Here is a 13971-nt window from a genome sequence, read left to right on the forward strand (position 1 = left end):
AGCCCTACAGCCCTAACCATATCAGGTTAATCGAGATTGTGTAGGGACAAGCTCTAACTGAAATGGTGAACCAATACATTATGCTCCACGAGCAAAAAACATTTTCCTTTAATGGTTTTTCCAGCAAAGCTTACGCAAGAAAAACAATTCTCAATCCTCTTCTTCATTACATCACAAGGCCTGAGTAATGTTCCTATGCACTTGTTAGCATGTCCCAATGGTATGTTTGTTCCGAGAAGAACGTACCACTTTTGTGTTCAGCACCTTTTCCACTTGTCAAAATGGTGCATTTAGCTGGGAGTGTGTACGGAGTAGGAATGAGCAGAGGGCTAAACGTGTAGGACTGGCGGAGACAAGAAAAGGGAGTCGAGAAGCTAGCAAGCTAGTGATGAAAACGCCAGCTTAGCCAGGGGTCACTGTCTCGCTCCAGCTGTAGGCAGTCCCCATAACCAGTCAGTCAAAACCACAAGCTTTTTAATCTTCGATGTTGCTGTCACTTTCTCTCAGCTCTTGACAAGCTACAGTATCTCCCCTTTTCAAACGTAACATGACCCGCCAAGGAGAAAGAAAAACGACTAGCTAGCATGCAATACATTCCATAGTTTTACCTTAAGCATCTAAGCCCTATAATACAGACAGATTGAGGGTGTCTGCAGGATCAAGCCCAATGCATTCACACATTTCCACCTGCTGGGCCACCCAAAGGATAACTAGATTTCCCATGGGACTTGAGAATGATCTGTCATTATCTCACAGACTCAAATGAGACCTTCAGACTTCAGAATAGGGTTAGGCTCCTCCTCCTATTGATTGGATCCACCACCAATACCATTCAGAGTAGTCGAAGTAGAGTTCCAGAGTGTGTAGGCTTACATGCCATTGCAACAGTGTTACTTACTAGGTCACAAGCAAACTGCAGTTAAAAAAATGTATTAGAGCTGAACTTCTTCACTTCTGTCTAAGGTGTGTGCTCATATTACTCACCAGGCCAAATGTACAGTCCTCGTCTCTGTTTTGATGTTGAACTGGGCAAAAAAAAAAAAAAAGATAAATGAATTAAACAAGTGTCAGAAATGGTTGAAATACTGTGTACATATTTGAACTTTTGGTTTCTAATTTATAAAATATAAGCTTTGGCTCTTGGAGTACTTATTTTATTTTTCCTTTAATGCGTAGCTTTGTGTTTTTATTTTCTATTTCTGTAAAGTGTGTAAATATATCTTTATGATAATAAGTAATATTAAAAAATCGTATTTTAAGAATCCATTGTGTTTTGTCCTCTTTGCTATGGTCCCTCTGAAATGACGCATGTTAATGGATGTTACTACTGACAGCAGTATTGCAGTATTGCAGAGGAAACTGGACGGGGTAATTAGCATATGTACATGAATTATAATATAATTATAATGTGTGCATGAAATTGTAATATAATTATAATATGTATATTTACATTTGACATTCGAAGGATATTCGCGTCAGCCCTGCCATCAGCTTCTGTGTTTAGCAGTGTTTAGCAGTCTTTAAACTCTGCTATAACAGAAAACCAACTTTGGTCCCAAGGGAAGGCTGTCATAGGTAATGCCAAGTGATAGGACACACACAGCACAAAGAAACACAGCCACATCTTTGTAGGAACGTTATATTAAACCCATGACCATCAAGTAACACCTTTCCTGTGACAGGCCCCTATAGCTTAAACTCCTTATTAAGCATAATGCATATTAATACGGTATAAATGCTGAGTATGGAGATCATGGATAAATTCAGCCATATCCAGCCAATCCAATCAATCATGCAACCTATTGCTACCCCTGGTTCTAAGATTATGATGGACACTCAGCTGCTGGATAAAGGAATCCAGGTAAAGCCATGACAGTTGACGTAGTGAGTCATAACATTTCTCTTTCTCCATGAAAACTTTGCATATTATTCAAGTCGCCTTAGGCTTAATGCTGCACTCTTCTGGCTTATAAAAACCATAACGTCTTGAGACTGGTTTATATGACCACCAGCAAACTATCAGCAAACCCTGCTTTGGTGCTGTCCTGTAATTGACCCTCATGCACCCATATGAATACTATTATCACAATAATAAAGTGTTTTACTTATAGGATTTTCTTTGGTCTCAATTAAAGTGACATCGCTGACTCCAGTGAAGTTGTGTCAATTGACTTGTAACGTAAGTGACTACTTGAACCCTCAAAATGAACTGTTGTACATAATGAGGAACAATATGTGAAATGTGTTTTTTTATGGAGTGCCCCTTTAAGTGTCTATCATGGCCTCACCTACAGTGCCTTGCGAAAGTATTCGGCCCCCTTGAACTTTGCGACCTTTTGCCACATTTCAGTCTTCAAACATAAATATATAAAACTGTATTTTTTTTGCGAAGAATCAACAAGTGGGACACAATCATGAAGTGGAACGACATTTATTGGATATTTCAAACTTTTTTAACAAATCAAAAACTGAAAAATTGGGCGTGCAAAATTATTCAGCCCCCTTAAGTTAATACTTTGTAGCGCCACCTTTTGCTGCGATTACAGCTGTAAGTCGCTTGGGGTATGTCTCTATCAGTTTTGCACATCGAGAGACTGAAATCTTTTCCCATTCCTCCTTGCAAAACAGCTCGAGCTCAGTAAGGTTGGATGGAGAGCATTTGTGAACAGCAGTTTTCAGTTCTTTCCACAGATTCTCGATTGGATTCAGGTCTGGACTTTGCCTTGGCCATTCTAACACCTGGATATGTTTATTTTTGAACCATTCCATTGTAGATTTTGCTTTATGTTTTGGATCATTGTCTCGTTGGAAGACAAATCTCTGTCCCAGTCTCAGGTCTTTTGTAGACTCCATCAGGTTTTCTTCCAGAATGGTCCTGTATTTGGCTCCATCCATCTTCCCATCAATTTTAACCATCTTCCCTGTCCCTGCTGAAGAAAAGCAGGCCCAAACCATGATGCTGCCACCACCATGTTTGACAGTGGGGCTGGTGTGTTCAGGGTGTTGCTTTTATGCCAAACATAACATTTTGCATTGTTGCCAAAAAGTTTAATTTTGGTTTCATCTGACCAAAGCACCTTCTTCCACATGTTTGGTGTGTCTCCCAGGTGGCTTGTGGCAAACTTTAAACAACACTTTTTATGGATATCTTTAAGAAATGGTTTTCTTCTTGCCACTCTTCCATAAAGGCCAGATTTGTGCAACATACGACTGATTGTTGTCCTATGGACAGAGTCTCCCACCTCAGCTGTAGATCTCTGCAGTTCATCCAGAGTGATCATGGGCCTCTTAGCTGCATCTCTGATCAGTCTTCTCCTTGTATGAGCTGAAAGTTTAGAAGGACGGACAGTTCTTGGTAGATTTGCAGTGGTCTGATACTCCTTCCATTTCAATATTATCGCTTGCACAGTGCTCCTTGTGATGTTTAAAGCTTGGGAAATCTTTTTGTATCCAAATCCAGCTTTAAACTTCTTCACAACAGTATCTCGGACCTGCCTGGTGTGTTCCTTGTTCTTCATGATGCTCTCTGCGCTTTTAACGGACCTCTGAGACTATCACAGTGCAGGTGCATTTATACGGAGACTTGATTACACACAGGTGGATTGTATTTATCATCATTAGTCATTTAGGTCAACATTGGATCATTCAGAGATCCTCACTGAACTTCTGGAGAGAGTTTGCTGCACTGAAGGTAAAGGGGCTGAATAATTTTGCACGCCAATCTTTTCAGTTTTTGCTTTGTTAAAAAGTTTGAAATATCCAATAAATGTTGTTCCACTTCATGATTGTGTCCCACTTGCTGTTGATTCTTCACAAAAAAATACAGTTTTATATCTTTATGTTTGAAGCCTGAAATGTGGCAAAAGGTCACAAAGTTCAAGGGGGCCGAATACTTTCGCAAGGCACTGTATCATTAAAGGAGTCTTTGAGAAGACCTCTGTTGGGAGTTTGTGGGTGAATAAGTGAAGGGAAACATCTAAAGTTCTGTGTGGGAGCAACTCTCCTTCCACTACGCCTAGTGGGACCACTCTGGGAAGTCTGGTTAGCATGCAGTGTTGACACGTCATGACAGACAGCAGGTAGCCCCTCTGTGTTGTGACACCCCCCAAAAGCTGCCCAAGGTTATGTCATCAGGGTCAGCTGTATAATTGGACTCGGGTCACTGGGGCGATATGGAGCATGACAATGAGGCTATAGAGTTACAGTGGAGTGCAGGGCAGAGAGCATCGCCAGTGGGGCGTTACAGCCACCCCAGACGGCCCCTTTGAATGGGTCAAGGTTCAGTTCAGAGAGTGGCTCCAGTCTGTTCACTGTCATTGCTGGAATGTGTGTCACTGCTACTGCCTCCCAATCACAGAAGTGGTGAGGGACTAAGAGAAGAGACGGGGCGAAAGGCGCATCAGCTCCAATCGTGAGAGAAAAACGTCTGAGCAATAGAATATGATGAGCAAGGCACCATGGGTAATGAGTGTCAGATGCTGGCTCCCTTGTGGTTCTCTTAGTTATTGACAACATCCCGACAGCAAGAGAGGGAAGGCAGGAGAATCAACAGTGGAGTGCTCAGCTAGCTATGGAATAGAGAGGAGATAGGTTGCAGGAGGCGGAACATCCAAGAGCAGTCCAGATGTCCCAGGATCACTTCTTCTGCCACATAAAATGCTTTTACTGCAGTTGACTGGCCACCAACAAAGCCCTCAGAACCACAGACAGACCAAATCATGTATTCTATCCAGTCCAACGCTCTATTTCACTGGAACTAAGATCTCACTCATTTGTGATCAAGTGGATCTGGCCAGATTGCTCACTGATGGACAGTCTCCGGATCAAAGCTAAAAAATTCAGGGGGAACTAAAAGAGAACACAACACCCCATGAAATGAATTACACAACGGCCTGTGAGTGGTGCCACTTGGATGTGGTGAGGGGTGGTGTGGGGTTTGTGTCTGCGTCTTTTCCGAGGTGAAGAGAAAACACTGCAGATTACAAACAGAGAGCCTGGTGCCAGGTAAGAGGCAGGAACAACAGGCTGTCTAATGCACCTCAGCTGTGTTAACAGCAGCAGCCTCTGCAGCAGGCCACGGATCACTGGATTGGTCATAAAAACAAGGTCAGCTCAAACACTGGACAGCCAGGGAGGGGTAAGGGGAGGGGTGGGATAGGGAGGAGGAGACTGGGAGAGGAGAGAGGGTGACTTTTGGCTCCTTCTGTTGTTAATGGTAGACTCAACGATATGACATAATATAAAGCAGGGCGACTTCCTGATTACAGACATCATCAACAAAAGAAGTCAAATCTGCCAAGACTGACACAATTTTGTCTTCATAAGTAGTCCTTCCTTTGAGAATAGCCAATAGTGGCTGTCTTGGCAGAATTGATGATTTATTTAAGCAGGAAGTCGCCTTGCAGATGACTTTATACTGATGAGTCTACTTTTAAGGTGGAGTGCGTAGGAGATAGGAAGAGAGTTTTTGCACAATCTTTTTTGACTCATTACATATGCTGCTGCTACTGTTTATTAACTATGCTGTTGCCTAGCCACTTTATTCCTAGTTATATGTACTTATCTACCTCAATTACCTGCACATCGACTCAGTACTGGTACCCTGTGTATATATCCAAGTTATCGTACCCATTGTTAATTTATTATTTTTGGGAAGGGCACGTAAGTAAGCATTTCACTGTTAGTCTACACCTGTTGTTTACAAAGCATGTGAATACAATTTGATTTGATTTGACAAGTTCCTTTGAAGTCAGAGAGCACTTCTAAAACGGTAGGGTGAGAATGCCGTGGGGGTGTTGGGTGGTTTTGAACTCATTTCCCCCGTCACTGAGCCAGAACTGTCCTCCAGGATTAAACCGCACACTGTACAGCTCAGCAACATTAGCCCTACATCCCAGACTGGGAACAAAGCAAGTGCAGTGGCCCATAGGCTAATTTATTCAGGGTCATACCTTTCCCTTCATTATATTGTTACACATTTGTGATGCGAGGGGACAGAGAAAGTCACCTTCCCCAGGCCTTGTCTTAAAGCACATTTTGGGGGCATTTGGGGAAATGGACAATTCCTTCCCCCGACTGTTGGTGCCTGTCTCTTTCTGTTTGTCTGTCAGTTGTGGTCAGAATAGCGTGGAAGAGTGGTGTCCAGAGAGGCCCGAGGTTGTTGGGGGACGATGTACACAGTGCTGCAATCTTTACGCTTACATTTCTGGCAGTAAACACGAGTCCCCTAGGGGATCCAGTGACATTGGAAAATGGAGCAAGGCCCTTGGGCTGTGCTGTCATGTTTAAAATAACAAAATAACTTTTTATAGAGGTGTTTTCTATTGTTGTTGTTGGGAGTCTTGTAAGATTAACACTTCTTGGTTTTCAAAACTTTGTTTTTAGCAGGATGACACAAACAACATTTGAGGGGAGACAAGATCAACGTTTGAGGTGTCCGTTTGTCCTTGAGTTCCATGAAGCAGGCCTATTTATACACCCAGAGGCAGCCCATGCACAAACCAACGAAAAAGATGGGAGGAAGTCAGATCGCTAGGGTGTCACTCGCAAAGCGAAGCTTATCAGTTGTGCGCAGGGTAGAGATTACCCGATTGAAAGACTGTTGATGAATAGCCTACACCAGTAAATCTCCCCCACCCGCCCAACCCCAAAACAACAATTAAAGAAACGATTTGCTTCTGATCAGGGGTAGCCTTGCTGTATTATCTTGTTAGGGCCAGTTAAGAGGCCACGTCTGGAAGGCCCGCTATGGGGATGCTAACTACCCGGACGCTACAGACAGACAGGAAACAAATAGGCAGGTAGAGACAGAGAGAGACAACATGAATCGCTACCCTCCAGTTGTTCACCTAATCTCTCAAGTGTGAAATTCTTATCCTTTCTCCTCCTATAAAGGGTTTGAATGGGCATTTTTGTTCAAGCCCACTGGAGTTTGCAATATTTTGGGAGCTTGTTTGACCAAAAATAGGAAGTGAAGTTGTCAGGGCATGACGAGGCAGTGAACTGTCCCTGTTCCTGCTTTTATGTTTTTTTGTCCTTTTTAACTGCCAACAGTGCAAATTCACTGCAAGGGCAGATCTAATGGAGTTATATGTGCAGCTTCATGCAGAAATAGTGGAACAATGACAATTGAAAGAACAAAGCACAACGGAGGGAGAGGGGCAAGGTGGTGGCCTAATAGATGTCAGCACAGTGATCTTAAATCACAATCCCTGAATAGGCTCCTTGAGCCCAGGAGAGGAGAAGTTGAGCTTTTAAATCTCAATAGTGCTCCCCCACAATGACAACATTACCTCAAGCTGCTGGAGTGCATTGGGTTACTTGGAAAATTGTGTAGTAGTAGCTACTTGAAAAATCTTGTCTCTGGAACTTAATTCATTCGATGAGACAGAAACAGGTTGTCTTAGTGAATACTGTGTGGATCATAAATGCATTAGCTTGGGGATGGAGACATTACTAAGTGAAGCAGCACGTATTTGGGCGATGTCCAGACAGCTCTAATCCGCCAGCATGGATTAGATGAACCCTATTAAAACTATAATAGCAGATTTCCTTTAATCACTGCCAAAGCAGTCCTCTTTAACAATCTTTTGAAGATGTGCACTAAGACCCTGTTAGCTGCCAGGCTGTTCCTGATGTCTTAATAATGCAGGTCAACTCTCAGGCTTCACAAACCAGCTGCAGAGAGAAGAGATAGAGGGAACAAGAACACAAGAAGGAGAGAGAGGGAGAGAGGGAGCTAAGAGCAGAGAGAGAAAGAGGGGGAGAGAAAGGGAGCGAAGAGCAGAGAGAGAGGGGTTGAGCGAGAAGGTGAGCGTGAGGTGCAGAGAGAGGGGAAGCGAGAGGTGGAGAGAGAGGGGAAGCGAGAGGTGGAGAGAGAGGGGAAGCAAGAGGTGGAGAGAGGGGAAGAGAGAGTTGGAGAGAGAGGGGAAACGAGACTTGGAGAGAGGGGAAGCGAAAGTTGGAGAGAGAGGGGAAGCGAGAGTTGGAGAGAGGGGAAGCAAGAGTTGGAGAGAGAGGGGAAGCGAGAGGTGGAGAGAGGGGGGAAGCGAGAGGTGGAGAGAGAGAAGCGAGAGTTGGAGAGAGGGGAAGCGAAAGTTGGAGAGAGAGGGGAAGCGAGAGGTGGAGAGAGAGGGGAAGCAAGAGGTGGAGAGAGAGGGGAAGCGAGAGTTTGAGAGAAGAGGGGAAGTGAGAGTTGGAGAGAGGGGAAGCGAGAGTTGGAGAGAGAGGGGAAGCGAGAAGTGGAGAGAGAGGGGAAGTGAGAGTTGGAGAGAAGAGGGGAAGCGAGAGTTGGAGAGAGGGGAAGTGAGAGTTGGAGAGAAGAGGGGAAGCGAGAGTTGGAGAGAGGGGAAGCGAGAAGTGGAGAGAGGGGAAGCAAGAATTGGAGAGAGAGGGGAAGCGAGTGGTGGAGAGAGGGGAAGCAAGAGTTGGAGAGAGAGGGGAAGCGAGTGGTGGAGAGAGGGGAAGCAAGAGTTGGAGAGAGAGGGGAAAGGAGAGCGAGGGGTGGAGAGAGATGGGAAGCGAGTGGTGGAGAGAGGGGAAGCGAGAGTTGGAGAGAGAGGGGAAAGGAGAGCGAGGGGTGGAGAGAGATGGGAAGCGAGAGGGGGGGAGAGAGGGAGAGAGAGCTAAGAGCAGAAAGGGGGGAGATAGAGGGGGAGAGATAAGGAGAGACAGGGGTAGATAGTGAGCTAAGAGCAAAGAGAGAGGGGAGGAGATAATATCATGCCAATAAAGCAGTTAGAGTTGAATTTGAATCTAACTGAGTGAGAATGCGAGAGAAGGAGCAAGTAAAAACATGGAGTGGGCCCAGAAACCAGCCGGTTCCCTCCTCATTCTATTGCTTTCTCTATCTCTCTCTCTCTTATCTGTTAGCACAGCCAGCTGAGCAGCACACAGGCAGACATAGAATTTTCATGCCCAGCCAAGCTTTTCTGGCAGCTTTCCCACACAAAGGAGAAGACTGTAGACCGATCTACACCTCAGTACTAAGCCAATGCTGCAAGCATCAACATCAGTCAGGAAGCAGCAGTGGCAGGCGCATCGTTTATCGGCCAGATGTCTCAGTGGTCTGGTCTGAGCCACTGATTGCCTTGGAAATGGCAAACAACTACTCTAATCAGGCCAAGCTGAACTGTACTGCGCTGTACTGTACTTATCTTAATAATATTGTCCAGTTCCAGCAACTATGGTGGATGTGTAACCAGGCCAGAACAATACAATTTCGCTTGGCTCTAGTATGGAAACGGTATTAGACAGCCATTATGTGTGTACTGCATTACACTGTATACAAGAGTGAAAATATGAACCATATGCAAATAAAGAGAATTGTCCTTTCCCCCACAATCCCACTGGAGACAAATCTGCATTTTCTAATCTGCATTTTCTACCTTTATGTCTTTAATTCATAAAAATAAAAATGGTAATATCAGGCAGGCTACTAACTGTGACTGGTTTGGGAGGTGATGTATGAAGTTGGAGTCCCTGCGGTAAATCAAAGTGGTGTCTTACCTGTTAATTATTTTCTCTGAATTGTTTATCAAACCCAAACCCTGAATACCTTCCTCTCCTCCTCCACTCTACGTGTGTGTGATGTGAGCGCAGGGTTAGTAAACACAGAAGGGAGGAATATACACAGCAGACTACGCAGAAGACACGCTTGGCTTGCTAAGGGCTAGCTTAGGCAACTCGCTCGTTATCTCTCCCAGAACCATCTTCTTGACCCTAACCAGTCAGGCATCAAGACAGGTCACTCAACCGACACTGCTCTTCTCTGTGTCACGAAGGCTCTCAGCACTGCCAAAGCTGACTCTCTCGCCTCTGTTCTCATCCTCCTAGAACCATACGCTGCCTGCGACACAATGAACCATCAGATCCTCCTATCCACCCTCTCAGGGCTGGGTGGCTCAGGCTGTGCACACTCTTGGATTGCATCCTACCTGGCAGGCCGCTCCTACCAAGTGACGTGGAGAGCATCTGTGTCTGCACCAAGTACTCTCACAACTGGTGTCCCCCTGTGCTCGGTTATTGGCCCTCTCCTTTTCACAAGCCAGTCAAAACTCACATCCACAAGACCATGGTGCTTGCTTTCAGGCTATGCTCAAACCCTACCCCCCAACCCGAGCACTCTGTTCTGCCACCTCTGATCTCTTGGCCTTCTCACCCCTATGGGAGGGCAGCTCCTGCTCAGCCCAGTCCAAGCTCTTCTTTGTCCTGGCACCCAAATGGTGGAACCAACTTCCCTAAAGCTAGGACAGCAGAGTCCCTGGCCATCTTCTGTAGGCACCTGAAACCCTACCTCTTCAAAGAGTATCTTAAATAATCCCCCTCCTCACCAGGACACCCCCCACCCCACTCCCCGGAAAAACATTCCTGAACCAATACTTGCACTTGACTCCCCACACACCGTGGAGGTACATCCTGGGATAATAGTCTCATTATCAGAGGCATGGTTTCAACACAACCAAGTTAACCTGGCTGGTGAGTTGAGCCAAGGCCCTGAGTTCTCAGAGTTTAGAGTGTTCCTGGAGAATGGACCGGTCCACCGCGGGGCAGGCAGCTGCTGCCAAGGCCACAGAACAGGCGTGCTGTCGGGCAATGGACCAGTCCAAATCTAGCCAATCACAGCTCAGAATGACACAGAGGAATTATCAAAATGTACACACATAGAGATCAGGGTAGCACTGCAGAGGGGCTATTTGGCAGGTTAGCTGGACCTGTTCTCCAAAGGTCATGTGTGTGTTAATAATCATGTAAAAAGTGGAGAAAATGACAACATGATCACAAACATAATCTAGAATTGTATTGGAAATCATTACAATGTCATTACCATTACAATGTAATTAGATATTTTATGTATCTATGGGTTTGTGTTCAGCATTGTCTATGACAGTTTGGGAAGTCAATATTGACAAGCCTAATATTCTGGAGTTAACAATTCACAGCTGTAAGCTTGGCTACAGTAATAGTCACACACTTACCAAGATATGAATAATGTTCATCACGCTGCAGTTGTATCCATTCAAAGCACTTCAACTCAATAGCCTCACAGTATATGGTGAGAAAATGTCCAAGGTTTTGAAAATTAACACACAACTCACTTTACTCTCTTTGCCCAGGAACGTTTATCCACATGGGGGCCATCTCCTCAACAGCTCTTTCAGTTGTGTAAACATAACGTCTGGTACATTAACAGCCTGAAGTATTGTAAATGTAATCTCATTCCAAGGGGGCCACACTGTAAAAACCAGGCCAGACACTTTAACAATTCCCAAGCACGTTTGGCTCTGGCTCAAACCCTGACATAAACAAAACAGCTGATCAGAAAGCTCCAGAGACACATACAGTCCACAGCTTAGTGGATATATTCCCTTCACATTATTCCTGTATATAGTAGAAGGATTTGTTACATTTACTACCACAATGATTAAAATAGAGCTTAAAAAATGGTGTGTGTATGTTTTGTTAATGAGATTAGCTATGTGGTCCCAGTAAGCTGTAAGCAGTAAGGACCTCACAACAGTGGCTCTAGTCTCGCTGGCTACTTTCCATGGACTTTGCCATGTGCCAACAACACAATTCAAAAGGCAACAAGGACAGAAACACAAACAAACCCAAATGCCCCGTGAATTAGTCTTGGTCAACATCTGCTGGACAACAATGCTGCTCTATGCCTGACTGGCGTATCTGACACGTTATTAACCCATTCGTCACTTCATTTACAGTCGGGTAAACAGGCAAAAGCTTAAGGTGGCCACAACAGAAAGCCTAAGATAGAGATCTGCTGCTGTTCATGACCACTATTAAGGGTCATTCCCAGACTCATTTTGTGGACCTCAGGAAGACTAAATCAAATCAAATCCATTTTTATTTGTCACATGCGCGGAAAACATCAGAAGCAGACTTGACCGCGAAATGCTTACTTACGAGCCCGTTCCCAACAATGGAGTTAAAAAGTGCCCAAAAACTTGCTAGATAATAAAAGGAATTAGTAATACAATAAAATAACAATAACGAGGCTATATACAAGGAGTACCGGTACTGAGTCAATGTGCAGGGGTATGAGGTAGTTGAGGTAATTGAGGTAATATGTGCATGTAGGTAGGGGTAAAAGTGACTAAGGAATCAGGATAGACAATAAACAGAGTAGCAGCATGTGTGAAAGAGTGTCTACATATGTGTGTGTGTGTGTGTGTGTGTGTGTGTGTGTGTGTGTGTGTGTGTGTGTGTGTGTGTGTGTGTGTGTGTGTGTGTGTGTGTGTGTGTGTGTGTGTGTGTGTGTGTGTGTGTGTGTGTGTGTGTGTGTGTGTGTGTGTGTGTGTGTGTGTGTGTGTGTGTGTCAGTGGAGGATCCTCAGAGGAGGAAGGGATGGACCATCCTCCTCAGGAAATTTCTTTTTTTTTAAATGTGAAACATCACAAAAGTTATCCTTTTTAGATAAAACTACACTATACTACATACATTTACGTCATCAAATAATTGATTAAAACACACTGTTTTGCACTCTGTAGGGTAGCACAATGGTGTATCCGGAGAACAGCTAGTTTCCGTCCTTCTCTGGTTACATTGACTTCAATACAAAAGCTTGGAGACTCACACCCTTCCATAGACTTACACAGTCATTATGACAACTTCCGGAGGACGTTAGCTAGCTGGCTATGGCTATCCAAAACTGGAACACTTCCAAGTCAAGGTAAGCTTTTGGTTTTATTAATTTATTAATTTATTGCCATTGGACCCTGCCAGTGTAACTGCAAAACTGCTTTATTAACTATAAACTTTACTGAATGATTGTTGCAGGTTTACTAACATGTTAGTTCTAGTAGCTATGTTGACTGTGGCATTAGCTAATATGGTGACAACAATGTAGGCTGTGTGTAGTGGTTATAATATGAAGGTTCAGCATCGAAGGTTTTTTTCACCTGGTCACAGACAAAAAGTCAGGGAAGTCAGGAACCAATACACGCAGTCAGTCAGGAAAGCTAAGGCCAGCTTCTTCAGGCAGAAGTTTGCATCCTGTAGCTCCAACTCCAAAAAGTTCTGGGACACTGTGAAGTCCATGGAGAACAAGAGCACCTCCTCCCAGCTGCCCACTGCACTGAGGCTAGGGAACACGGTCACCACCGACAAATCCATGATTATCGAAAACTTCAACAAGCATTTCTCAATGGCTGGCCATGCCTTCCGCCTGGCTACTCCTACCTCGGCCAACAGCTCCGGCCCCCCCGCAGCTCCTCGCCCAAGCCTCTCCAGGTTCTCCTTTACCCAAATCCAGATAGCAGATGTTCTGAAAGAGCTGCAAAACCTGGACCCGTATAAATCAGCTGGGCTTGACAATCTGGACCCTCTATTTCTGAAACTATCCACCGCCATTGTCGCAACCCCTATTACCAGCCTGTTCAACCTCTCTTTCATATCGTCTGAGATCCCCAAGGATTGGAAAGCTGCCGCAGTCATCCCCCTCTTCAAAGGGGGAGACACCCTGGACCCAAACTGTTACAGACCTATATCCATTCTGCCCTGCCTATCTAAGGTCTTCGAAAGCCAAGTCAACAAACAGGTTACTGACCATATCGAATCCCACCGTACCTTCTCCGCTGTGCAATCTGGTTTCCGAGCCGGTCACGGGTGCACCTCAGCCACACTCAAGGTACTAAACGACATCATAACCGCCATCGATAAAAGACAGTACTGTGCAGCCGTCTTCATCGACATTGCCAAGGCTTTCGACTCTGTCAATCACCATATTCTTATCGGCAGACTCAGTAGCCTCGGTTTTTCGGATGACTGCCTTGCCTGGTTCACCAATTACTTTGCAGACAGAGTTCAGTCTGTCAAATCGGAGGGCATGTTGTCCGGTCCTCTGGCAGTGTCTATGGGGGTGCCACAGGGTTCAATTCTCGGGCCGACTCTTTTCTCTGTGTATATCAATGATGTTGCTCTTGCTGCGGGTGATTCCCTGATCCACCTCTACGC

The sequence above is a fragment of the Oncorhynchus gorbuscha genome, linkage group LG13 (assembly GCF_021184085.1).
Source record: "Oncorhynchus gorbuscha isolate QuinsamMale2020 ecotype Even-year linkage group LG13, OgorEven_v1.0, whole genome shotgun sequence".
In the NCBI taxonomy this organism is placed as follows: domain Eukaryota; kingdom Metazoa; phylum Chordata; class Actinopteri; order Salmoniformes; family Salmonidae; genus Oncorhynchus; species Oncorhynchus gorbuscha.